The 27653-nt window shown below is 42.6% G+C and overlaps 1 protein-coding gene and 1 non-coding gene across 5 annotated transcripts in view; both read left to right on the top strand.

Moving 5' to 3' along the window:
• Positions 1 to 27653, top strand: part of BASP1 (brain abundant membrane attached signal protein 1) — a 62234-nt gene that overhangs the window by 11297 nt on the left and 23284 nt on the right. The window lies entirely within an intron of this gene.
• Positions 13514 to 13618, top strand: LOC117066218. Its single transcript, XR_004430203.1, has one exon. It is a non-coding gene; the product is annotated as a U6 spliceosomal RNA (small nuclear RNA).

Genomic DNA, 27653 nt, shown 5'->3' on the forward strand with positions numbered 1-27653 from the left:
TAGAGGGACCAGTTGGCACATTGTAACACATGTACACACGCTATTCCTTTAACTTGCTTTCTTTAGACCTGTAGTTCCTACCTGTGAATCTCGTTTCTGTATTGATCCCCATTGGCTAAGCATACGACTAAAGGGGGATTCTATGTCATTTCTTCAGTAAGCTAACCAGGAATCTCCGAAAAAGGGCAGAGAAGTCCAGAATGATGTAATGCGGCAAAAAATGTGACTGCTGTTTCTAAGGGGGGGTGGAGAAAACCAAAGCCAGTTTTGAGTTGAGTGTGCTTCCTGTTGGCAAGGGGTGAGAATTCAGAGATGTATACCTCTTAAAAAAAAAAAAACCACTCTTAGGATATCACAATGCATGGCAAACGAGCAAGCCCTGACCTGTTAGCAGTTGTTTGCATAGTTTACCAGGTAGAGAAAGCATCCAACAGAACCAAATGTTTGAGGACGCTAACATGCACTGTGGTTAGCGTGAGGTTTAATTGGCTGGGGACACATTTCCATTTAAATCTGATTCTGATAACACATTTAACTACCTCGCTAGCTAATTACACAGTTCCAGGCTTGAGAGAGGAAACGGCACCTGTGAGCAGTGGCGTGTCTTGTTAAATAAGGTTTGAAAGCCCTTCCGAAAAGGAAGAAATGGCTGTACTTGGGGATGTTTGAGCATAATAATTGTGCAGCCTTGCTCCTGGCTGAGGGGAGGGGAAAGAAAGCCCTTCCTTTCTGCTCCAAGAAGTGTTCAGATTCCCCTTATGTGGGCAGAATTTTTGGTAAGTACAATACAGGAAGCAAAACCGCAGTGTTCTAGGTCAGCAGTCAGTGACCTCTTGTTTCTGAGCCCCTCTGTTGCCTCCTCATTGTGTGTTCAGGGGACGAAAGCACAGAGCAGGAGAAGAGGAAGGGAAGGCTGGGAGAGGCTGGGAGGATGTACCCGCATTAACACAAGTTGGGGAGGCACCAATGCTCTGCTCCTGTCTCTACTCAGGTGGCCATAACAAAATAACAGATGGGATAACTTAACCAAAATATATTTTTTCATAGTTCTGGAGGCTGGAAGTCCAAGATCAACATGTTGGTAGGGTTGGTTTCTTTTTTTTTCTGGACGGAGTCTTGTTCTGTCACCCAGGCTGGAGTTGCAGTGGCACTATCCTGGCTCACTGCAACCTCTGCCTCCCGGGTTCAAGCAGTTCTCTGCTCAACCTCCCAAGTAGCTGGGATTATAGGTGTGTGCCACCACGTTTAGCTAATTTTTTTGTATTTTTAGTAGAGATGGGATTTCACCATCTTGGCCAAGCTGGTCTTGAACTCCAAAGTGCTGGGATTACAGGCGTGAGCCACTGCTCAGAATGGAATGGTCTGAGTAGAATCAGAATGGAATGATCCAGGGGAAGCTTATTTTAAAATCTCCTACCCATAGTGGCAATGGTAGAGAACTCTTTTTGTTCTAGACAGAAGAGTTGACCAGATGCCTAGACCACTTGAAAATCCTATTCTAGCATCTGTGCTTTCTGTTAGGGATTCATCGGACAGACTTTTAACGGTGGAACAGATTTTACTGGATAGAGACTTGGGGTTGAAGACAGAAGGCAGAGGCTTGAATAGAAGCAAGTAGAGGAAGAGTGGTGGGGGTTTTGACAGAAAGTTTATGAATCAGTGGGACACTGAGGAAAGGGAAGTGTGTGTCAGGAATCATGGAAATCCTCCATGACTATAGAAACCAAGGCTAATGAATTTTGGGGCCTTTCCAAGCAATAAAACAAGTAGTGATACTTACAGGGATTCTTTTGAGGGGCATTCTCAACAAGTGTAGATGTGGGTATGTCTACACTTAGCCCTTTTGAGAGGGTCTTTTTTATTTTTATTTTATTTAATTTTATTCTTTGAGATGGGCTTGCTGTGTGACGCAGGCTGCAGTGCAGTGGTGTGATCTCAGCTGACTGCAACCTCTGCCTCCCGAGTTCAAGCGATTCTCCTGCCTCAGCCTCCTGAGTAGCTGGGATTACAGGTGTGCGCCACCATGCCCGGCTAATTTTTGTCTTTTGTTTTAGGGGAGATGGGGTTTCATCATGTTGGCCAGGCTGGTCTCCAACTCCTGACCTCAAGTGACCCACCCGCCTTGTCCTCCCTAAGTGCTGGGATTACAGGCCACTGCACCCAGCCAGAGAGGGTCTTTTTAAAACAGTTGACGACTTTTAGGCGTACCCTGTCAATTAATTCAGTGATTGCTTTCCTGGCTCAAATTTAAGGTCACATCACGTTAACTATGGCAATACAAATATTGCCTCATGAATCCCCAGTGAAATTGGGAATAACAATTTAATTTTACTGTACTAGATAAACAAACCACTGGCCTTAAAAATAATTGAAACTTGGCCGGGCACGGTGGCTCAAGCCTGTAATCCCAGCACTTTGGGAGGCCGAGACGGGCGGATCACGAGGTCAAGAGATCGAGACCATCCTGGCTAACGCGGTGAAACCCCGTCTCTACTTAAAAAAAAAAAAAAAAAAAAAAAAAAAAATTGAAACTTGATGCTGTTTAATGTCTTTTATAAAAACTTTCACTGGTGAATTGTTTTCTACATAAAACATAGGATGTAAGTTATTGTAGAATTTAAACATTTTAACTCTTAACATTTATGCAATGTCTATTTTCAACTCAATGTCAGGGAGGACCTTTAGCACTCACTTTCCTGGTAGACAGTGCCTTCTTCCAATCATACCAGAAAAGTAGGCTTGTCTCCTGGAATTCCCCATATGGCCTCCTTCTTGGGTAGTGAAACTCACATATGTCCATTTCCCTCTACGTGAAGCCTTGAATCTAGTAGAAGCTTCTATCCTCTCCTGGATCACTGCCCGAATACTCTCCTAAATCCAAGCATGACATTCCTCTGCATAAGATTTTAGACCTAACTCTCCATTACACCTGGAATGAAATGCAAACTCTCAGCATGTTCACCTTCTATTTTCCTCTCTTACCTCCGTACCTACACACTCTCTCACCCACGCTCTTCAGCCATGCCAGCAGTGTCCCAGGGCTCCAAGCTCATGCCTACTGTTTCTTCTGCCTGGAATATTCTTTTCCCCACTGTTGAAGTTACTCTTAGTTCAGGTCTCAGCTTAAATGTCACTCTTGCAAAGATGCTCCCACACCTTCTGGCGCTGGGCATTTTTGTCCCTGCATTTACCAGAATTGATGAGATTATGTAACGTCTCTGCTCCTCTAGATTAAAACTTCCAGGAGGCAGGGATGTGTCTGTTTTGTGGACCCATAACAGTGCCCTATAACAGTTTCTGATCCATACCAAGCACCCCATGTCTGTTCAGTGTTGAAGGTTGTCTCCAGGACATTATGTTCATGGAGAGCATGTGTCTTCTGAACATCACCTTTGGCAGCTGAGATGACTTCCATAAATGGGCCAAAATTTCACCTCATCAGTTGTGCTTACTATGAAGATGAGTAGCTGATGAACTCCAGTTAGAGTAATTATTCTGTTTCCAGGCAATAACCTTAGTAGTAGTTGTCCTAAAGCCCTGAGACATTACAAGTAATGAGTACTGATGGCTCATGCATCTGAGCGTCCTCCCAAGGTAGAGTCTGAACTGAAAAATGAAACTGTATATTATTATTTGAGGGAGACAAATAGTATTACATCGTGGGAACTTTTCAGAAACACAACACGATGAGTGAAAGCTGAGGATGTCCTTCCAGGTTACTGAATGCTGTTGGTCTGCTTTGGATCAATCATTATTGAACAACTTAACTGAGGGCATTTTAGTAACAGCCTTTGTGAAGTTGCGAATATCAGGCCCCTAGAGAAGCAGGTGGCTTGAAATCTTTACACATTAGTCAATTATAAACCTAACGAAGTAAAAATGAATTTAGCCCTAATTCTGCGCTGTGACTACTTACTCTGCATCGTGAGTTCTGCGAGGTTAGGACCTTGCTTTGTTCATCTTTGGATGTCACTTTCTAGCACCTAACTGAACCTGTGGTCCAGTAAAGGGCTGGATACATGGAAGGGCATGTTTCACGGCCATGTGACATCACGCTGTGCAAATAAGGCACATTTCAGAATGCTGTCCTTTCCTTTCCTTTCACATCTGGGAACCAGCTTGTAATGAACCTTTGGCAAATACCACAGTGGATTTTTCTTTTTTTTGGAGGAGGAGGTAGGGGCACAACTAAGACATCATTTGTGATTCATTTCCCCTCCTCTTACATGTCACATACCTCTTAGATGGTCACCATTCATCTTCTGCTGTCTTATTTCTGAGTGCCATCGGCCTTAGTTTTAACTAGGATTATTAGAGAGAAATATTTATGTGTCCATCTTGAGATCTCTCCTCAGATCAGTGTCTAGTTTTCTTTAGCTGATTCTTATTGATGGAATTCTTATTAAATAAAAAAATTTTGTAACTTTTCACAATGGTATGAAATTGATTTCTAAAGTAACCTGTAGTTAAATAATAATGCAGGGTTCCCGTAAGCATGTCTAGTTCTAGCAATACAGTTTACCCATTCCAAAACATTTCTGGATGTTGATCCTTTATTTGCAAAATTTTCATTTTCATAGGCTTCTGATTTGCATATTAAAACTGTAGTTGTAGTTGAGGTGATGGTAGGGGTCTTTATTGTCTATACCTGTGAGCTGGGTTGAAGTATAAGACATTCTCATACCATTGATATAATCTATGCCATAAACACTTGGCACTTGATTAAATCAATACTTGGTCTGAAAATTGTCTCATTTTAAATGAATTCAGCTCATGAATTAGCCAATGGCATCCTCTTCAATGGAGACTCCTTTATCTCCTTTCCCTTCTTCGTGTTCCTCCCCGAACATACAGCAGATACTGCCCTGGGTAAGAGCTGAAGGAGCTGGCTGTGGGTCATCTAGTCCAGAGGGCCATGTCAGTGTGATTTAAGTCGGGTAGTAGAATGGGAAGGGCAGTGATAGCTCTTTGCAATTCATTTTTTATCTTAATATTCCTCATGCACCATACTGCCTCCTGATTTCTCACAGACCGTACCATATGTTTTGTTTGGAAGCCTTGGCTCATCTTGTAGGTTGTGTACTTAGCTGGAATGACACAGTATCGATGGTTGAACAGCAATTTATGACACAGATGAGTAACTGGGTGACTGATATGCCTTTTGATGTGTATTTCCAAGTAGATGATATTTTCTTTTTTTTTTTTAACCTTCTGATGTGATTTGCTAGTGATGGTGATGATGTCGTTTTGGTTTTAAAGCTGGAAAATACAGGCCGGGCACAGTGGCTCACGCCTGTAATCCCAGCACTTTGGGAGGCTGAGGCAGACGGATTGCCTGAGTTCAGGAGTTCGACACCAACCTGGCTAACATGGTGAAACCCCGTCTCTACTAAAAATACAAAAAAATTAGCTGGGCGTGGTGGCGCACACCTGTTGTCCTAGCTCTTCGGGAGGCTGAGGCAGGAGAATCGCTTCAACCCAGGAGGTGGAGGTTGTAGTGAGCTGAGATTGCGCCACTGCACTCCAGCCTGCGCGACAGAGTGAGACTCAGTCTCAAAACAAAAAACAAAAACCAACCAAACAAAAAAACAAAACTGGAAAATACAAACAAGCCCAAGGAGTGATTTGGTAGATGTTTAGATTCTACCACTTCTCAGCTTTAGGCGATATTCCGTGTGGGTGTCAGTCTTCTGCTACTGCAGGCACACATCATACTTCAGCTGTATGAAGATTATTCTATTTCTGCTCTATAAATATGTTATTGGATTGGACGAACAAGATATACACTTACACATTTGAAGCCGTAAGTAAAAAAAAAAAAAAAATTATATAGTTAAAAGGTACAAATAATTGCTTTTGTGATGCATTTGTTCTTCAAATGAAAGATCAGTGGCATTTGTTCATGTATTTCTCGGGTAAAACTTTGTCAAAGTGGTTCAAGTGGCTTCAAAATGCTAAGAATATGTTGAAAACTTGTTTTTTTTGTATACAAATGAACAGCTGACATGAGGTTTTTCTACCCTATGAATGCGACATGGGAACATACAAACCACATTGAAATATTGCAGAATTAATATTTGTTTATTGATGAAGCTGGGAGACTCAGCTCCTTTAAGTAGCCTACAATGGGTGAAAGCAAACAAAGGAATCAGTAATTACAGTGAGGCAAATGTTGGTCTGTAGATACGGGGGTAGAAATACAGCAGATAGTCATTAAGTTTACTACTCGCACTTCTTTTGCCTGACTAAGCCATGTGAGATATTCCAGTTCAATTGGCTGTTATTTAAAGTATGTAAATATCAGTGTAGAGAATATGGAAGAATTCGGCATTGATTACATTTAGTTCAAAGGTCTTAATCCCTAGACAGATAAGAGATTTACACATCTTAAATTTCCATCGAAAAGAAGGTATTTGGAGATTAGAAACTGAAGGAAAATATTTCCAAGAATAGCTAGTTCTTAAAACACAGTAAGAATATGCTTTAGCTCTTGAACAGTGTTTGTAGTTACTGTCTGACTCCTTGGGGAAGAGTCTCCTGCTGGAGCTCTCACCTGGCAGGCTAACTGCATTAAGATGGGCCACTCAGCTTGAGAAACAGGAAGAATTGCTGTTGCTCCCATCTGCTATTTATGTTTTTCTTTTTCTTTCTTTCTTCCTTTTTTTTTTTTTTTTGAGACGGAGTCTCGCTCTGTCGCCCAGGCTGGAGTGCAGTGGCCGGATCTCAGCTCACTGCAAGCTCCACCTCCCGGGTTTAGGCCATTCTCCTGCCTCAGCCTCCCGAGTAGCTGGGACTACAGGCGCCCGCCACCTCGCCCGACTAGTTTTTTGTATTTTTTTTAGTAGAGACGGGTTTCACCGTGTTAGCCAGGATGGTCTCGACCTCCTGACCTTGTGATCCGCCCATCTCGGCCTCCCAAAGTGCTGGGATTACAGGCTTGAGCCACCGCGCCCGGCCTCTTTTTTTCTTTTTCTTCTTTTTTTTTTTTTTTTTGAGATGAGTCTCACTCTGTCGCCCAGACTGGAGTGCAGTGGCGGGATCTTGGCTCACTGAAAGCTCCGCCTCCCGGGTTCACGCCATTCTCCTGCCTCAGCCTCCCGAGTAGCTGGGACTACAGGCGCCCGCCACCATGCCCGGCTAATATTTTGTATTTGTAGTAGAGATGGGGTTTCACTGTGTTAGCCAGGATGGTCTCGATCTCCTGACCTCGTGATCCTGCCGCCTCGGCCTCCCAAAGTGCTAGGATTACAGGGGTGAGCCACTGTGCCTGGCCTGCTATTTATGTTTTTCATAGGAATTACTTTCCTTACATCCCTATTCAGATGTAGATGTTACTTTTGCTCAAAAGTGCTCCTTTTCTTGAGTTGCAAATAGCCTACCTAGGTAGCTGGACTCTTGACCATGATGTTTTTTGAAATGAAATCTGTCAACAAACATAGGGCAGGACAGGTAACTAGTATTTTATCATTCTTCTAGCCTTCCCCCTCCAGCCTGATTTATACTACCCACCACCTGAACTTGATTGTTTCTCATGACCCCGTAGGGAAACTCCTTGGATGTAGGAACCCTCCCTGATTTTTGTTTTCCTAGACCTTCAGACACTACTTGGCCCAGAGTAATTGCTCTTTGTGAATCACTGCTTTAGTCCAAGCTTGTACAGTCCTCTGCCCAGGACTACTTTGAATGTGGCCCAACACCAGTTTGTAAACTTTCTTAAAACATGAGACTTTTTTTTCTTTTTTCCTTTTTAGCTCATTTGCTATTGTTAGTGTATTTTGTGGCCCAAGACAATTCTTTTTTTTCCAATGTGGCCCAGCGAAGCCAAAAGACTGGACACCCCCAGCCTTGCGTTTAGTCTTTAAGACTCTACTACCTTGGGGAAGAAAAGCAAACATGATTTTTTATTACATGTATTTAAACCAGTATTTACATTTGTAGGGATCTTGGGCAGGTTATCCAGAGAGCGAGTTTCTTTTCTTTCTTTTTTTTTTTTTTTTTTGAGATGAGTCTCACTCTGTCGCCCAGACTGGAGTGCAGTGGCGGGATCTTGGCTCACTGAAAGCTCCGCCTCCCGGGTTCACGCCATTCTCCTGCCTCAGCCTCCCGAGTAGCTGGGACTACAGGCGCCCGCCACCATGCCCGGCTAATATTTTGTATTTGTAGTAGAGATGGGGTTTCACTGTGTTAGCCAGGATGGTCTCGATCTCCTGACCTCGTGATCCTGCCGCCTCGGCCTCCCAAAGTGCTAGGATTACAGGGGTGAGCCACTGTGCCTGGCCTGCTATTTATGTTTTTCATAGGAATTACATTTCCTTACATCCCTATTCAGATGTAGATGTTACTTTTGCTCAAAAGTGCTCCTTTTCTTGAGTTGCAAATAGCCTACCTAGGTAGCTGGACTCTTGACCATGATGTTTTTTGAAATGAAATCTGTCAACAAACATAGGGCAGGACAGGTAACTAGTATTTTATCATTCTTCTAGCCTTCCCCCTCCAGCCTGATTTATACTACCCACCACCTGAACTTGATTGTTTCTCATGACCCCGTAGGGAAACTCCTTGGATGTAGGAACCCTCCCTGATTTTTGTTTTCCTAGACCTTCAGACACTACTTGGCCCAGAGTAATTGCTCTTTGTGAATCACTGCTTTAGTCCAAGCTTGTACAGTCCTCTGCCCAGGACTACTTTGAATGTGGCCCAACACCAGTTTGTAAACTTTCTTAAAACATGAGACTTTTTTTTCTTTTTTCCTTTTTAGCTCATTTGCTATTGTTAGTGTATTTTGTGGCCCAAGACAATTCTTTTTTTTCCAATGTGGCCCAGCGAAGCCAAAAGACTGGACACCCCCAGCCTTGCGTTTAGTCTTTAAGACTCTACTACCTTGGGGAAGAAAAGCAAACATGATTTTTTATTACATGTATTTAAACCAGTATTTACATTTGTAGGGATCTTGGGCAGGTTATCCAGAGAGCGAGTTTCTTTTCTTTCTTTTTTTTTGAGATGGAGTTTCACTCTTGTTGCCCAGGCTGGAGTGCAATGGTGTGATCTTGGCTCACTGCAGCCTCTGCCTCCCGGGCTCAAGCAATTCTCCCGTCTTAGCTTCTGGAGTAGCTAGGATTACAGGTGCCTGCCACCACACCCAGCTAATTTTTTGTATTTTTAGTAGAGACGAGGTTTCACCATGTTTTTCAGACTGGTCTCGAACTCCTGACCTTAGGTGATCCACCCGCCTCCGCCTCCCAAAGTGCTGGGATAACAGGCGTGAGCCACCACGCTCAGCTAGTTTCTTGATTGAGAAAATGTTCACTCCTTGTTGATATTCTCTCCGATGTAGTTAGATGGCTATTGAATATGTTCTGATAGCAGGTCCTAAGAGTTTATTTTTCATGTTATTGTTGGAAAAAAAAAACCCAGAAATATTTTAATAATAGGAATTAAAGATATGAAGACCCTGATATCTGAAAGTTGAGTGGTTCAAATACGGTGAGCAATGCACTCTTAACTAGACCCATATCTTAAGGGGAAAAAATGTTTTTAGTAGTTTTCTTGGTATCCTCTAATCTTCAGAAAAAATTCTTAATAGGCAGTCTTGATGTAAATAAATCACAATTCTGTATATTTAAAAAGCTGCTAGTGCTACTGTGTCATTCCTCTGGAATTTTCAAAAGCTGGGATTTTTCTGTATACTTTGAAAGCTAATGAAATCTACCAACCCACGGGGTAGTAAACAACCAAGAATTCTTGATGGAGGTATTGTAAAGAAAGGTGATAAGGGGCAGGGTGTGGTGGCTCAAGCCTATAATCCCAGCAGTTTGGGAGGCGGAGGTGGGCGAATCACGAGGTCAGGAGATCGAGACCATCCGGGCTAACACGTGAAACCCCGTCTCTACTAAAAACAAAAAATTAGCCGGGCTTGGTGGCGGGTGCCTGCAGTGTGCGGAGATTGCGCCACTGCACTCCAGCCTGAGCGACAGAGCGAGACTCTGTCTCAAAACAAAACAAAACAAAAGAAAGATGATAAGGCTATCTAATGAAGGACCCAAAGAACTCTCACTGAGCTCACCCAGAATGCTTTTCTGGATTAAAGCACGGACTGAAAACCCATTCTTAACATTAGTGACTTGGGTATGGCTCATTTTGAAGAAAGAAAACTGCCTAAATCTATGGTTGAGCTTGCACACATTACAGGTCTCTGGAAATAAGATACTTAAACAGGTTCTGTAATCTGATTCTTGCTAGGTGAGTGTCACCTGACATTGCTTTCTTTCTTTTTTTTTTTTTTGTGATGGAGTCTCGCTCTGCCACCCAGGCTGTGTAGTGCAGTGGCTCACTGCAACCTCCACCTCTCGGGTTCAAGCGATTCTCCTGCCTCAGTCTCCTAAGTAGCTGGGACTACAGGCGTGCACCACCACGCATGGCTAATTTTTGTATTTTTAGTGGAGACAAGAGTTTCACCACGTTGGCCAGGCTTGTCTTGAATTCCTGACCTCAGGTGATTCACCCAACTTGGCCTCCAAAAGTGCTGGAATTACAGGCATGAGGCACTGTGTCTGGCCCCCTGACATTGCTTTCTAAAATAAGATTACCTGTAGTTATCAGTGTTCGCCAAGCATGTATGAAACACAACGTATGTTAAGAGGCTCTTTAATTACATAAATGCTTATTTGGGGGATTCTTGTTCTCAGTCACCTCTCTTTTGGATGGATATATACAATTTGATTGGCACTCCTATTGACACTTTATTTGGTTTGTGACTTGTTTGTCTAGGTGCCTTTCTATTAATATTTTTTTTTCTGTTTAAACTGCTCTCTTTTTTTCAGTACAGCACTGGACGTTTTCTTTGAAATCTTCCAGATTCATTTGGTTGTCTTCCTTATCTCAGCTGTCTTATGCGGGAAAAGTGGTCACTGTTCAGTCAGTTCAGTCTACATAGCTGGCCATCTGAGTTTTTTTTATTGAAACCAAAATAAAACTTCAAAGAAATGAAGAAGCTGAACCTCCCTCCCCTTCCTTTCAACTAACACCTACTGATGTTTATCTTGGAAATAATTTGATGTTTATTTGATGAAACCTGTAGTTAAGTGTTGAGGGAGATAACGTCAAGCTTCAGAACAGTGAGGAGAAACCTTGAGTATTGTGTCTCTAGCATTTGATGCAAGTGTTCTGCGGAACCCACGGGAGCTGGGATAAAAATGCTCGTCTGATCTCCAAATAGTCTCATCTGAATGTACTGAAGCATTACCGCATTCGTTCCAAATCTGAACCTGACCTACTTTTCCTCTTCACCTCCTGCCATCTCTTCCCTAGTTTGTCATCTTATTTTCCAGCACCACGAATGGTTCATAGTTTCTGATAAATATCTGATGTATGGCATCAGTTATATGACTATTTAAACATGACTCATAGTGAACTGTATTTAAATATTGATATGACTCCATGCGTTTTCAGAGACTATGTGGAATGTTCTTTTTTTTTTTTTGAGACGGAGTCTCGCTCTGTCGCCCAAGCTGGAGTGCAGTGGCCGGATCTCAGCTCACTGCAAGCTCCGCCTCCCGGGTTTACGCCATTCTCCTGCCTCAGCCTCCCGAGTAGCTGGGACTACAGGTGCCCGCCATCACGCCCGGCTAGTTTTTTGTATTTTTTGGTAGAGATGGGGTTTCACCGTGTTAGCCAGGATGGTCTTGATCTGCTGACCTCGTGATCCGCCCGTCTCGGCCTCCCAAAGTGCTGGGATTACAGGCTTGAGCCACCGCGCCCGGCCGGAATGTTCTTTTTGAGTGTCAGTTATTAATCACCTGTTTTCTGTTCAACTTTGGTTATTTTCAGTAAATTTTTTTTTTTTTTGAGATGGAGTCTCGCTCTGTCGCCCAGGCTGGAGTGCAGTGACCGGATCTCAGCTCACTACAAGCTCGGCCTCCCAGGTTCAAGTGATTCTCCTGCCTCAGCCTCCCGAGTAGCTGCAACTACAGGCGCCCACCACCATGCCTGGCTAATTTTTTATATTTTTAGTAGAGGCGGGGTTTCACTGTGTTAGCCAGGATGGTCTCGATATCATGACCTTGTGATCCTCCCACGTCAGCCTCCCAAAGTGCTGGGATTACAGGCGTGAACCACTGTGCCCGGCCCAGCTCTTTCTTAAAGAAAGCCTTGGCAAATACGTAAATTTTCCCTGTCTACTATGGTAAATAATTCTTGAGGTCACTAAACTCAGGATCTAAATAAAACAGATCAATGTGTTAGTACATGGAACAGAAGGCCATATTTTTGGTGATAACTGTTGACCCCACACTCACTCTGGGGTCTTGGTGTCAATGTCAGGATGTGTTTAAATAGCCTAGGCTGTCAATCTTGTAATACAACTTTGGCTATCTTGCTTCTAGAGCCTTGCAATTAAAGCCAGTCCTACTTAGGACCCAGTTAGGAATTTGGATATATGTGTTATATTTGCATGTGATACTGCCCTTCATTTGAAAACACAGGCTTAAATGAGTGAAGTAAAACTCTTTTAGTATGGATTACCCCCAAAATCTGTGAATTTGTACTAATTCAAAATCCTCTTTGTTGGCAACTGTTGTAGTGAGGTCTTTGGAAATGTTATCCCGGTAGCATGGAGGTGTTGCTTCTTCTCTTCATTCGTCCAGTTTTGTAGTCAGAACTGTTTATAGAATTGTAATTTTAAAGTGACCCTATGCTGTGGTTTGAATATATGTGTTCCCACACAAAAACTAGCCGGGCGACATGGCGGGCGCCTGTAGTCCCAGCTACTTGGGAGGCTGAGGCAGGAGAATGGCGTGAACCCAGGAGGCGGAGCTTGCAGTGAGCTGAGATCTGGCCACTGCACTCCAGCCTGGGAGGCAGAGCGAGACTCCGTCTCAAAAAAAAAAAAAAAAGAAAAGAATATATGTGTTCCACCAAAATTCCTGTGTTGGAACCTAATGCCCAGTGTGATAGTATTAAGTAACAGCTGACGCCTTTTGGGAAACGCTGAGGTCATGATTGTTCCACCTTCACTAATGGGATTAGTGCTCTTATAAAACATGTTGGGAAAAAAATAGAATTAAAAACAAAAACAAAAAAATATAAAAGAAACAGGTTGGAGCCCAGGAGTTTGAAGCTGGGGTGAGCCGTGATCATGCCACTGCACTCCATTCTGGGCCACAGAGTGAAGCTCTGACTGGGCGTGGTGGCTCACGCCCGTAATCCCAGCCCTTTGAGAGGCCAATGTAGGCAGATCACCTGAGGTCAGAAGTTGGAAACCAGCCTGGCCAACATGGTGAAATCCTGTCTCTACTGAAAAATGCAAAAAATAACTGGGCGTGGTGGCGGGCACCTGTGATCGCAGCTCCTCAGGAGGCTGAGGCAGGAGAATCACTTGAATCTGGGAGGTGGAGGTTGAAGTAAGCCGAGATTGCATCATTGCACTCCAGCCTGGGTGACAGAGTGAGACTCCTCAATAAAATAATAAAATAAAAAGCAGAGTGAGGCTCTGACTCTTTTAAAAAAGAGAAATAATGTGCTAACTTCATCAGCACATACACTAAAATTGGAACCGTAGAGAGATGAACATGGCTGCTATGCAAGAATGACAGTGCAAATTTGTGAAGCGTTCCATATATTTTGAAAAACAAAAAATAAAAAATAAAAAAGGTTGAAAGGGAGTGCCCTAGTCCCCTTTTGTCCTTGATCTTGGACTTCCCAACCTACAGAACTATGAGAAATAAGTATCGATTCTTCATAAATTACCCAATCTAAGGTATTTTGTTAGGGCAGCAGGAATGGACTAAGACACCTACTAAACAAAAAGATAAAATTGTTGTGATTTTGTTCTTAACTTGGAAACATAAAACCATCGTTACAGTGAAGGCAAAACTAGGCCAAGATTTATTTTTTCAATGGCATTTAAAAATATTTAATAGTCTCTTTTAATTATAACATTACAAAATAACACCTTTTAGTCTGTTGAGCACAGGCTTGTCTAATGCTTACCATGTGCTAGGCAGGCCACATTCTAAGCTTTACATAGATTGACATTTTACTTTGTTTTTTTTCTTGAGGCAGAGTTTTGCTCTGTTGCCCAGGCTGGAGTGCAGTGATGTGATCTCACCTCACTGCAACTCCCGCCTCCCACATTCGAGCGATTCTTGTGCCTCAGTCTCCTGAGTAGCTGTGACTATAGACATGTACCACCAGGCCCGGCTAATTTTTGTGTTTTTAGTAGAGATGGGGTTTCGCCATGTTGGCCAGGGTGGTCTTGAACTCCAGGCCTCAAGTGATCCGCCCGCCTCAGTCTCCCAAAGTGTTGGGATTACAGGAGTGAACCACTGCGCCCGGCCCAAAGATGAACATTGTAAAATACAGCAGCTAGATGAGGTGGATTCTTGTATTATCCCATTGTACAAATGAAGAAACTGTGGCACAGAGAAACAAAGAACAGGTTACGTAGCCAGTGTGACCCAGAACATCTTAGTTCATGTTGCATTTCTCTCATTTGCTGGAAGCATATAACAGTCAACAAAAAAAATAATGTTTTGCTTCCAGTTTGAGTAATGTTTCTGTGACTTCTTTAAGTACTGTATATTTGCTGCATTTGCTGGGAGTGAACGAGGCCCTGAAGCTTTCGTAGATATCTGTGTAGAAACTGGAGTGAGCCAGTGTGTGCCACCATGGGTGTCCCTCGATGTCCTCTCCTCTTGTCCCTTCAACTGCGCTCTGTGGGAGTCAGGCCTATGGGGACAGTTCACAGGAACAAAATAGAAGCTCCAACCAAGAGCTGCAGGATTTAAGAACAAGGCTGCAAAACAAGTACATGGAGCTGGCACGCAAACTCAGGGCTTTCTGAAACGCAAACTTCAGTGTTTAATTAAATGGGGGTGGGAGGGGACTCTCAACTGAGATACTGAACTGCACTGTGTCTCTACAAAATGCGAGTGTCCCACATTTTAAGGGTGAATGAATATCTCTAAAAGAAAACACCTCTCTCATTCACATCTATTCTGTATGCTTTCTTGATTGGCTGAGAAAGGAGTGAAATCATGCTCTCCTTTCATGCCCCTCCTTCGACTAGGAAGGAGTTCTTTGATGCACCATTAATAGTTTTAGCAATTACTCTCAACCACGGTGAATGTGTAACTCCTGTTTTCTTTTAAATTTGATCAATGACTCAGTTGTTGTTAAAGTGCAAGGAACAGTAGAAGTTTTTGTATATATATACCTGTGATGAGTGTGGTTGAGAATGGTCCTGTGGCTTTATTTCTCTTTTTTGTTCAACTTTATTTTTTAGATCAGTTTCACGTTCACACAAAATCGAGTGGAAGGTACAGAGGTTTCCCACACAAAGTCTTGCCCCCGCCCATGCATAGTTGCCCTCATTATCAACATCCCCCAGCAGACTACATCTGTCACAATTGATAAACTTGCATTGACACATCATTGTCACCCAAAGTCCTTTGTTTACATTAGGGTTCCCTCTTGGTGTTGTACCTTCTATGAGTTTGGACAAATTTATGATGACACGTATCTACAATTAGAGTAGCATAATTTTATTTCTTTATGAATGCTCAAGTCAGGGCTTCTTATTTTAATTTAAGGGGGATTAAATGATCATAAGTGCAATTGTTATGTCATTGTGCTTATTAATATGTTTAAAGTATCTGTAATGCTTTGTGTCATAACTTTAAACAACAGAAAAGGTTGTTATTTGTAACAGTACATCTTTGCTCTGCTTGCTAATGTCCTTGAGGAGTTGAAGTAAGTCTAGGAAAAAAAAGTCAACTCAGTTTAAAAAAAAAAAAAAAGAAGGTAATCGTAAGCATTTTTTTTCCTTCTAAAAAGATTTCTTTGTGTGTGGGGGCAGGGAGGACATGTCTTTAAATAAGTGAACATGTGCTTGTAAAATGTTTTTTAAGCACTCTCATCCCTGTAAGTCTGTTCCTTTCTGAAAATCTGGGTATGACACCAGATCATGTGTGTAAAGGGAAAGGGAACATTCTGGAACACCTGTAGTCTGTTGCCTCTAGCAAGTCGACATGCTAACATGGTAGGTGACAAAAGGGCATCATGATAAAGCCACTGAGACTTAAATTCTTGCTTTTGTTTTTTTGGAGCGGGAGTCTCATTCTGTCTCCCAGGTTGGAGTGCAGGGCTGCGATCTTGGACTTACTGCAACCTCCACCTCCTGGGTTCAAGCAGTTCTCATGCCTCAGCCTCCTGAGTAGCTTGGACTACAGGCGTGGTGTGTACCACCACCACACCTAGCTGATTTTTGTATTTTTAGTAGAGACAGGGTTTTGCCACGTTGGTCAGGCTAGTTTGGAGGTCCTGACCTCAGGTGATTTGCGTGCCTCAGCCTCCCAAAGTGCTGGGGTTACAGTCATGAACCACCGTGCCCGGCCCCCTCCAACCTTCTTAACTTCAGTTTCCTGTGTCTAACTTGACACTACTGATGTCTGCCTTGCGCTCGGAATTAGCAGAGGGTGAGGACTGGCTGGGCGCAGAGTAATGCCCCCATAAGGGTTGGCTGTTCCTGCCATTCTCCCTGTTCTAATCTAGATCTCTGTTTCCTTTATAGCATTCACAACACATGGTCATTATTTTATTTGTGAATTTGTTTTACTTGTTTGTGGACTGTGTCTTACCATATGATCTCGTTGTTGGTGAACTTGTCTTTTTTTTTTTTTTTTTGAGATGGAGTCTCACTTGTCACCCAGGCTGGAGTGCAGTGGCCGGATCTCGGCCTCCCCAAGTGCTGGGATTACAGGCTTGAGCCACCGCGCCCGGCCGAACTTGTCTTATTTATGTGTGACTCTAACCATTTCCCTTCCGAGTCTGTCATGAAAGCTTTATGCCTGCAGGCTCTGTGTCTGTCTGTCTCCTTAACACCCTGCACCTTGGTTCTCACCGAATGCTTGTCCACTGCCCCCAGAAAACAAAGCACTGCTGTGTCCCTGCAAAGCACCGCAGCTCTTGCTAGAATGTTCATCGTGTGTGACTTTTCAAGTGTAATAAGTAAAATAAGTTTACTATGTGAAACTGGATAAAGATAATTTTTTGCAAATATATACTTACATTGTAAACTATCAGATAGGGTTGAAGTTTTCTAATTGATATTTTAGGTTCTTAAATATTGGAAGGGAGCTTTTAATTTGGTAAGAGTCTATACATGAAAATATTTCCTTTGTATACCTTCTTGATAAGGTTATACGCATTGTACATTCTTGGAATCTGGAGGACACAATAATGAAGTGAAATGTGGCTTTAACACCATGTGTGCTTTTTCAGACAAGTAAATTAGTCCGTGCCAGTGTAACGGGATCTGCTTATAAGTGATCTACTTTAACATCAGACTGGATTCTCTGTGGTGTCACTTTTTGTTTGATTTGTTTTGTGTATATAGGTAACAATGATACCAAACCTCAAACATAAATAAAACATAATAGTGTTTTCCAGTATCAGGAAAACAGATTCCTTAAGGATCCCTGATGCATGAGTGTCTAGGGGCCTAGGTTCTAGTTTGTAAACTCCACTAAGTTGAGGATCTGGCACTGGGCACGACCAGAGGAATCCCGGGAGTCATCGTTTACAACTCTGCATTTTAGGGGTGAGGGAGCTCGTGACAGAGAGCCTGAGTGTGCCCCACAAGCACACTGCCATTGTGTACATCGTCAGACTTAAGAGTTCTGTTTTAGCCTTCATAGGACTTGATAGGGAAGGCATTGAATATATATTTGTGTTTATGTATATCAAAAATACTGTAATTATAGGTTTTTTTTTTTTTTTTTTTGAGATGGAGTCTCGCTCTGTTGCCAGGCTGGAGTGCAGTGGTGCGATCTTGGCTCACTGCAACCTCCGCCTCCCGGGTTCAAGCGATTCTCCTGCCTCAGCCTCCTGAGTAGCTGGGATTACCGACGCGCGCCACCATGCCTGGCTAATTTTTGTATTTGTAGTAGAGACGGGGCTTCACCAGTTTGGCCAGGCTGGTCTCAATCTCTTGACCTTGGGATCCACCCACCTTGGCCTCCCAAAGTGCTGGGATTACAGGCATGAGCCACCACGCCCGGCTGATACTATAATTATAGTTTTAAAAAATGTACTTAAACTTTACTGTTGAAGTGGGACTTTTTTTCCCTGTAGTGGCTGTCAAGTAATTTGTATTTAAAATTATTTTTGCTTTCTCCCAGTTTGAAGATGGAGTTTTATGTTATAATTGTTGATATTACAACAGACATCTTATAAATGGTAAATCTAAATTCCAAATATATGATATAATTGTATTCAGGAGACCAAATCTATCAATACCACTTTGTTTCCATGGGTAATTTCTTTTAAAAAATACTCTTACCTCAGCAATATAATATGAGATTAATGATAGTAAATTTTATAGGCCTTTACAAATTAGTAGGCTCGGTGTAGAAACTTACCTTTTTTTTTTCTCTAAGCAGAAAATCTCAGTTTTTGCTGTTTGGCTCACTTTTTTAAAAAACAAAAACATACAGAGAAAAATTGCTGGAGTGGCCAAAGGGAAAATGGAGAAAGGGATAAAAGAAAGATAGAAGAAGAAACTGAGGTCACAGTGAATAAATACATTGCTCAGGATAACTCAAGGATTAGCAGAAGCCCCAGGATTCAGAACCAAGTCTGTATAATGCCTGAGCTTGTATGCTGGCTTCCATGGAGTCAAAACGTAAAACTAGGGGACAGTAGTGCATTACTACTAGTACGTCGAAGAATAACAACGCGTGGATAGAGAAAAAAAAAATCAAGAGAACCAGGAAAAAACAACAACAACAAAAACACGGTTAGATGTTTTCTAGAATCTTCTATAATTATTGGAGAAGGCTTCTCTGGGGTATTTGGAGGAAGTCTTTCAGCCAGAAACAATAGCCACAACTTGTCCCAGCTGTGGGGTGGGCTTGACCTCTTTAAAAGACAGTTGAGACTGTCTTGACAAGAACCCAACACTCCTTGTGAAATTAAAGACCTGGCTGGGTGCGGTGGCTCACGCCTGTAATCCCAGCACTTTGAGAGGCCCACGCGGGTGGATCATGAGGTCAGGAGTTCGAGACCAGCCTGGCCAACATGGTGAAACCCTATCTTTACTAAAGATACAAAAAGAAAAAAAATTAGCTGGGCGTAGTGGCGCGTGCCTGTCATCCCAGCTACTCGGGACGCTGAGGCAGGAGAATCACTTGAACTTGGGAGACAGAGGTTGCAGTGAGCCAAGATCGCACCATTGCACTCCATCCTGGGTGACAGGGCGAGACTGCATCTCAATAAACAAACAAACAGGCCGGGCGCGGTGGCTCAAGCCTGTAATCCCAGCACTTTGGGAGGCCGAGACGGGCGGATCACGAGGTCAGGAGATCGAGACCATCCTGACTAACACGGTGAAGCCCCGTCTCTACTAAAAAATACAAAAAACTAGCCGGGCGAGGTGGCAGGCGCCTGTAGTCCCAGCTACTCGGGAGGCTGAGGCAGGAGAATGGCGTGAACCCGGGAGGCGGAGCTTGCAGTGAGCTGAGATCCGGCCACTGCACTCCAGCCTGGGCGACAGAGCGAGACTCCGTCTCAAAAAAAAAAAAAATAATAAATAAAAATAAACAAACAAACAAACAAATAAATAAAAGACCTCTGGAAAGGAGGAGACTCTAGACTGCGGGAGATGTGGCTGCCCTGAAAACTGGCTGAACTTTGTTAAATACAACTCATGAGTAGAGGAATGAATAGTGCTGTGTTTTGTGTCAACTCACATCTCTGTGACTAGATGCAGGCTTCTTGGGATATTTGTAACTTGAAGAAATCTGGAAGGACCTCATTCTCTAATTGCCCATTTTCCCAGTTTGCTTTACAGATCGTTCTGTGGAAAGTCTTTTTGAAAAGAGCATTCTTGCTCCCTCTTAGCCTCTGGGGTTCTGAACGCTTTGGCTGTGACCACTGAGGATCACCCTGCCTTCCATCAGTTAGCTTGTATCACCTTATAAAAGTCATTTGGCCATTGCAGTGGCTCGCACCTGTAATCCCAGCACTTTGTGAGGCTGAGGCCAGTGGATTGCCTGAGTACAGGAGTTCAAGACCAGCCTGGGTAGTGTGGTGAAATCCTGTGTCTACAAAAAATACAAAAATTAGCTGGGCATGGTGGCGCGCCTGTAGTCCCAGCTACTCCGAAAGCTGAGGTGGGAGGATTGCTTGTGTCTGGGAGGCAGAGGCTGCAGTGAGCCGAGATTGTGCTATTGCACTCCAGCCTGGGCGACAGAGCCAGACCCTGTTTCTAAATAAAGAAATAAATAGATAAATGCCATTTGGATGTCTGAAAGCAAGGTTTATCTTTTAAATGTCATCTGGATTTCTGACTGTTGGGTTCTTAAAGTTCTGAACATGTAAAGTATAGGCCACTGGATCTCAGAGCTTTTTATCCAGGTACTCAGAGGCTGAGAAAATAACCTGTAGGTTCTATAAAGGACGTGGATTCTGACTTCATACAGGTCAACAACTATGTTACTGTGTTTTCACCTGGTTTAGAGAATGGGAAACCATCAGTGTTATTATGCCTTCATTCAATTACGAAAGAAATCGGTTGAATACCAGACTGCCCAATGAATGTAGTTTCTGTATATTTTCCGGCTTTGGGACCAATCTGAAGTTGTGCCTCTAACCACGAATGCTGCTTCTACAAAAGGTGCCAGTGGTTGGGGATCAACTTTGATGTGGCCTATAAAGTTCCCGGGCCAGCCCTTAGGGCTGCCTTTCAGGACATAACCCCTCAGCGAGATTTAAGAAATTGCATCTCTTTCAGTGTGAGACAGCGGCAGGAGTGAAGTGTGTTGGTATCCGTGTGCTGGCGCTTCGTATGTACATTTATGTTGCATCTTTAACTTAAAAAATCAGTAGGCCGGGCGCGGTGGCTCAAGCCTGTAATCCCAGCACTTTGGGAGGCCGAGACGGGCGGATCACGAGGTCAGGAGATCGAGACCATCCTGGCTAACACGGTGAAACCCCGTCTCTACAAAAAAAAATACAAAAAGCTAGCCGGGCGAGGTGGCGGGCGTCTGTAGTCCCAGCTACTCGGGAGGCTGAGGCAGGAGAATGGCGTAAACCCGGGAGGCGGAGCGTGCAGTGAGCTGAGATCCGGCCACTGCACTCCAGCCCGGGCGACAGAGCGAGACTCCGTCTCAAAAAAAAAAAAAAAAAAAAAATCAGTAGACTTTATGTTATGAGAATCAGAGGATAAATGCACTGCAGAGGATGAGAAAATATTTAGCATTTTTGTGATCTCTCTCAGCAGTGCCTCCCTCTTTCCCGGAAAAGGACATTGGTGACCAGAAAAATTGTGATTGTCTTTGCATCCCAGGCCACCATGGAGTTGTCTTATGCGTAGACTGGCTATAGCTCAGGGTCATCCCTCTTCTCTCTGTCTTGTTCTCAGTTGCTTATCATCATTTGCATTCAAACACTTAAATATTTCAGACCTGGGATAGTGGGCAGATGGTTTCATGTTACTCAGTTTTCTAGTAAATATCTTTTCAAGGGTTACCTGTAGTCAGTCATACTGTCAGAATTCTTACTTCAGCTCTAAATGTGACAATCCTTTGGTTCACACTTAAATTTAGCCCAGTGCTTGTAAACTGTTGAAATTAAGGGACCTAGTTGATACCTAATGTCCGTTATCTGGAGTAGTCTCTGTCAGTAGCTGGATGTATTCATTTGATGTGAAAGCTATTATGTCATAGTTGACAATAAAATAATTTTTTTCAGCATGTGCTGTCGCTATGTGCTGGATAAGACTTTTGTAATTAAAAATTTCCCCTGAATGTCAGTACTTATATGGCATTATTAATTTTATAGTGGACTATGCCATGTTACTTTAGATAGAGAGGCTACTGCTGCAGAACCATCAGAAAATACCTGTCTCAGCCCCAGTTGGACATGACTCTTGGGTATGCTGTTGTTTAATAATCATTACATTAGACAGTTCAATGTTTATCCAAAGATAGGACATTCTCATTGCATACATTTGAGGGTTAATAAAACCAGGCTCAAGACACTTCAGTATTCTTTTAAACTCTGAATGATGCCCTCTGTAGAATGTGAATGATTTCCAGCCCGTACTATAACACCGTGTCCTAAAACATGCATATTTCTGGGTGCCTACAAGATGGCACAGAATGAGTCAACACCATAATATCTTAAAAAATATGTACCACACTGCAGTTGTGCTTGTTGATAGTTTAAAAAGCACGTTTACATGTGGTGCGCCTATTCTAAGGCTCCTTGATTTCCTTCTTCTCTTTGTACCACCCTTCCACGGGCTGTAGCATCCTTTAAGTGTGAAGGCCCTGCTCCATGTCATAGTAACCATCAACAAACACTCCCATCCCCAATTAATTGTAGTTTGCAAAATTATATATGTGTTGCGTTGTAGAAACTAATTGGCTTATTACTATAGACAAACACTTATTAAAATCTAGAGGTCTTCTTTTTTGTATTTTGGTGGCACTATTTTATTTTCTGAGATCTCAAACTTTTACACTTTCATGGCCCTTGTGAGCTCAGACCCCTGTGGTCTGTGCCTGCAGGGCCCAGCGCAGGAACCATCCCCATTGTTGGCCTTGCATTGATGGTAGGCCTGTCCTGTGTGGGGTGCAGTAAATGTTGAGTCTTCCTGCAGCCTTCTTGCTTTCATCCAGAAGCAAATTTGGTCAAAACAAGAAGCCATCTGCTCCTCTCTTGGGGATGCCTGTAGCAGCAAGTCAGGATTTTTATCTCCGTGGATTGCAACATTCAGGGCCTTCTGTGTGGTAGATCCCGCCTGAGCTTTGGGGCCAGCAAAAGTCTAGATGGGTATGATTAACTAGTGAGGAATTTCAGAAGCCAGATGCAGTTACTGTTCACACCATGAGGCTTTTCCAGTCACATTCAGTCAATGCTAAGTCATTTTCCTGGCATACACTTTTTTTTTAACCCTACCTAAAATCACTTTTCAGGTAGGGTTAAAACCGTTTTGAGTTTTGAGAGCTCAGAAAATAAAATAGTGCCACCAAAATACAAAAAAAAAAACCTCTAGATTTTAATAAGTGACCACAACCTTTTTACCTTTTTTAAAACTTCAATTTAGACTCTGTTTTTTCCTATAAATGATTCTTTTGTCTGTAGTAACATTTCTCTATCTTTCTGTCTTCCGACTTTATTAATTTTTCTTCAACCCACAACTTGACCTAAGTCTTTTTCTTGACCATTTGTAAGGCTTCTCATTCTGATGTGTTTTAAGGATTTCCTTTTATTTTTACCTATTGCTGACACCCTTCTTGCTAGTGCTATTTTGTCCGCCTATACTGAGGTACACCATTGATTTTAATTTTTTTTCTTCTTTTTGTTTTTAAGACTGGAGTCGTAGTCTGTCTTCCAGGCTGGAGTGCAGTAATGTGATCTCAGCTCACTGTAACCTCCGCCTCTTGGGTTCAAGCAATTCTCATGCCTCAGCCTCTCGAGTAGCTGGGGTTACAGTCATGCGCCACCACATCCAGCTCATTTTTGTATGTTTTTTTAAGTAGAGATGGGGTTTCACCATGTTGGCCAGGCTGCTCTCAACCTGACCTCAAGTGATCTGCCTGCCTCAGCCTCCCAAAGTGCTGGGGTGATAGGTGTGAGCCACCGCGCCAGGCCCTGATTTTAATTTGAGGCATATTCCACTTGACTTTAAAAGGTCACTTTGTTCTTTATAAAAACTTTGCACTTCATAAGAAGTGTGTTCTTTGATGATCTATTCTCTTCTGAAATGTTCTGCATTGACTTTATGGTAACTATTAACAATCAGCCTAATTTTTTGTTACTATTTATTTTTTACAATATGAGTATATAATTTATGTGGAGAAGTCAGTGAGCAGACTTGGCATTTTTAAGTGATCCTATGCTCCGAATACTGGTCACTGAGAAAGAAAAGTTTGTTTGAGAGATGATCATAGGGGAAGGGGTCGCATGAATATTGTATTGTCAGATGTACTGAAATATTTTAACCTGAAGTTTTTGGTGTTTGAAGAGTGGTTTTGAGACATCTACACTCTGTTAGATTTATATTTTGCTGCATAGAACAGAAAACCTAAAACTATAATGGCTTACGTGAGAGAAAAGGTGAACTCTTCTTATATTAAATTCCAGAAATGGGTTCTAGGGTGAATCTGGCAGTTGAGGGGTGTGATCAAGTTTCCAGATTTCAGATTTCCCAAATACCCTGATTTTATCATTACACATTGTAGACAAGTATCAAAATATCACATGTACCCCCAAAATATATAAAATGATTATACGTCAATACAAAAACATTAAATATATGTGAAAAAGGTTTCAGACTCATCTCTCAGCTCTTCCTTCCACAGTGTTGGTTTCTGTCTTTAGGGTCCAAAACAGTGGTTGGAACTCCAACTGTCTTTGTCCAGCAGCAGGAGGAGATAGGGAAGAACAAAAGCTTTCTCAGAAGGCCGTGCAGTATTTCAGCTCATATTTTGTTTTCTAGGACCTAGCAGTGGAGTTCTGAACATACTTTAGTGGAGGAAGAACATAAGCATTGGATGTGAGGGTCGTGGTGGTGGTAGTGGTGAAAGTTGGTTCAGAAAGACCCCTACATTTCTGGCCGGGCAATGGGGTGGATGTGGTTCTAGTCTCTTGGGAGGAAGCACAGGAGAAGGAGAAGGTTCAGGTAGGTGAGAAAGGTAGTGATGAGCTCACTTTCTCGTGTTGAGTTTGAAGGATATCCTGTTGGATCAATTGTAGACCACTGTGTGCATGAATCTGAAGCTCAAGAAATAATCCAGTGGGCTGTAGAGTGTAGACAAAGAATCCTCAGCATCCCAGAGGGCTATCAAAACCCTTCAACTGGATGGGTCTCCCAGGAAGTGCACCAAGACAGAACTGATGAGCGCCAAGGGTGACAGCTCCTTGAACCTTTGGAGGAAGTCATGGACAGAGGGCAGAGGAGAGGAGCTTAGACTGGGACTTGGAGATGAGAAAGCTAGGTCTGGGGAGAATTAAATGGAGGCTCTGACTGGGGTGTAAGCTCACAATAAGAAACAGCTGTGTTTTCTTTAGCTTCATTTTTGCCATGGAGCTATTGTTTGGTATTATGGAAACGTCGCAAAGACAAACATTTTAACTTTAGATGGGCAGGCATGATATAATCAGAAGGGCGCCACAAGACCATGTCATCTGCTCAAGAGGGAGCATTTAAGTCTTTATTGTCTTATTTAATTTTTGTAAATCCCCTCTCATGTAAAGGTATTATTATCCCTATTTCGTAATTGTGAATAAACAGGCTCAGAGGGTAGGTGACTTGCTCTGTGCCGTGTAGCAGAAAGGGATGGAACTCTTGCTTGACACCCAAGCATGTTTTTTGGAGCTGTTCTCTGTGGATTTTGTGCCTTGGCACCATACCTCCTGGGGAGTTTAACCTGACTGTCCAGAGTTTTTGACCTGGTACATGCTGTGTAGCAACCTGTCTCTTTGCTCTCAGGCAGAATACATAGAAGAAGGAATTAGAGTTAAGAAACAAAAAGACTATCTTGTTTCCCCATCTTAAAAAGTTCCCATGTGACATTGTTTTTCACTGATAATATTGGTGCAAACCAAAAAGTGCCCGATTAATCTTTGCAGCATCCTTTAGACCTGAATCACACTCTCATCTGATGATAGGAACTGAGTCACTAGTGAAGTACGCTCGTCTAAGACTCTGGACAGGGGTCAGTCAAGTTTTTCTTAAAGGGCTAGATAATAAGTACCGTAGACTTTCCCAGCCATGCAGTTTCTGTTGCAGCTCCTCAACTCTGTTTTTGCAGTGTGAAAGCACTTACTGATAATAGGTCAATGAATGGCCATGGCTGTGTTTCAATAAAACTTTATTTTCAAAAACAATCAGGCAGCCCAGTGTACTGACCTCTGCTCTAGAAGAGAAGACTAATTCTAGAATGTCTAGCTCATAATCTGGCAAGTAAAGTAATGTGACAAAATTGTAAAATAATCAATTATTTTTCGTTATTTTCAAAGTTCAAAATATTTAGTTACTTTAAAAGGGACTTATTTCTATAGTGATTATTTATTTATTTATTTATTATTTAAGACAGGATCTCTCTCTGTCACTCAGGCAGTGCAGTGGCATGATAGTGGCTCACTGCAGCCTCACCCTCCTGGGCTCAAGCAATTCTCCCATCTTAGCCCTCCCAGTAGCTGAGAGTACAGGCGTACACCACTCTGCCCAGCTAATTTTTTGTGTTTTTTGTAGAGATGGGGATCTCACTATGTTTCCCAGGCTGGTCTGGAACTCCTGGACTGAAGTCATCCTCATACCTTGGCCTCCCAAAATGCTGGGATTACAGGCATGAGCTACCTTGTCTGGCTTATAATTATCTTTTACAAGTGTAATGATGGTTTCAGGAGAACAGATGCAAACTATGACATTAGATTCCCCCACTTTCTTCTCTATTTTGTTTTTTTCTGTGTAGTCTTTTTGGAATTCTGATTAATCATGGTCCTTCCCAGTCTCTCAGAATGACCCATATCTTTCAAAACTATCGTCTTCATCATGAAGACCCTCAGTTACCAAATTGAGAAGTTTGTGTTGCACACACCACCACCTGTGTGCATCCCAGTACCTGCGGTTACAGACTAGAATCTGTGATCAAGGGAGAGCTTGGATACTCGCTTTATTAACAAATTTACGTGGTTTTGTTTTTTGTTTTTTTGTTTGTTTGTTTGTTTTTGAGACGGAGTCTCGCTCTGTCACCCAGGCTGGAGAGCAGTGGCGCCATCTTGGGTCACTGCAAACTCCGCCTCCCAGGTTCACACCATTCTCCTGCCTCGGCCTCCTGAGTAGCTGGGACCACAGGTGCCTGCCACCACGCCCAGCTAACTTTTTGTATTTTTAGTAGAAATGGGGTTTCATCGTGTTAGCCAGGATGGTCTCGATCTCCTGACCTCATCATCCACCTGCCTCGGCCTCCCAAAGTGCTGGGATTACAGGTATGAGCCACCACGCCCAGCCTAACTAATTTACATGTGTTTTACTCACCAATGATGAGAAGACCACCGACACATTCGGGAGGCTTTATGGAACAGAGAAATCCTTCAACATTAGTTACTATATCTAGTGTTTTTATTTGTGTTATGCAGAAGATGTACATAGCTATTTTGGAAAAGCATTATAAGTAGAACTTGCATGTTGATAGATTTAGAATGTGTTTGGATTACAAATCTCCATTTGTACTATACTTGAGAGTTTTTGGTAATTTGAACCAGACTAGATCTTTAAGGGAAAATATTTTTCTTTTCTCAGAGAACAAACCAGCAAAACTTGAGCATCTTGAAGGTAAATTAGTGTTGATTATGACAAATGAGAATAATTAAACTGCAAATAGTCATAAGCAGATTCTCTTCTTTTTAGCCGTTAGTTCTCATTTATTTGTAATTGACAAAACAAATATCTGCCAACATAATTGTAATTCATCTTTTGTGTTCATTTTTAAAGTGCCTTTTCCTTTCCAGGCAAGCTGCACTCGTGCATGGCAGTGTTACAAGGTGGGGCTTGTGGACTGAGTTTGGGGAGTGCTATGAATCTATTAGGATGACTTATCACAGTCAAGATTCAGTAATTCCAAGTAAAGGGAGACACTTTTGCC

Source organism: Trachypithecus francoisi, unplaced genomic scaffold (assembly GCF_009764315.1).
Source record: "Trachypithecus francoisi isolate TF-2019V2 unplaced genomic scaffold, Tfra_2.0 Lachesis_group2, whole genome shotgun sequence".
Lineage (NCBI taxonomy): Eukaryota > Metazoa > Chordata > Mammalia > Primates > Cercopithecidae > Trachypithecus > Trachypithecus francoisi.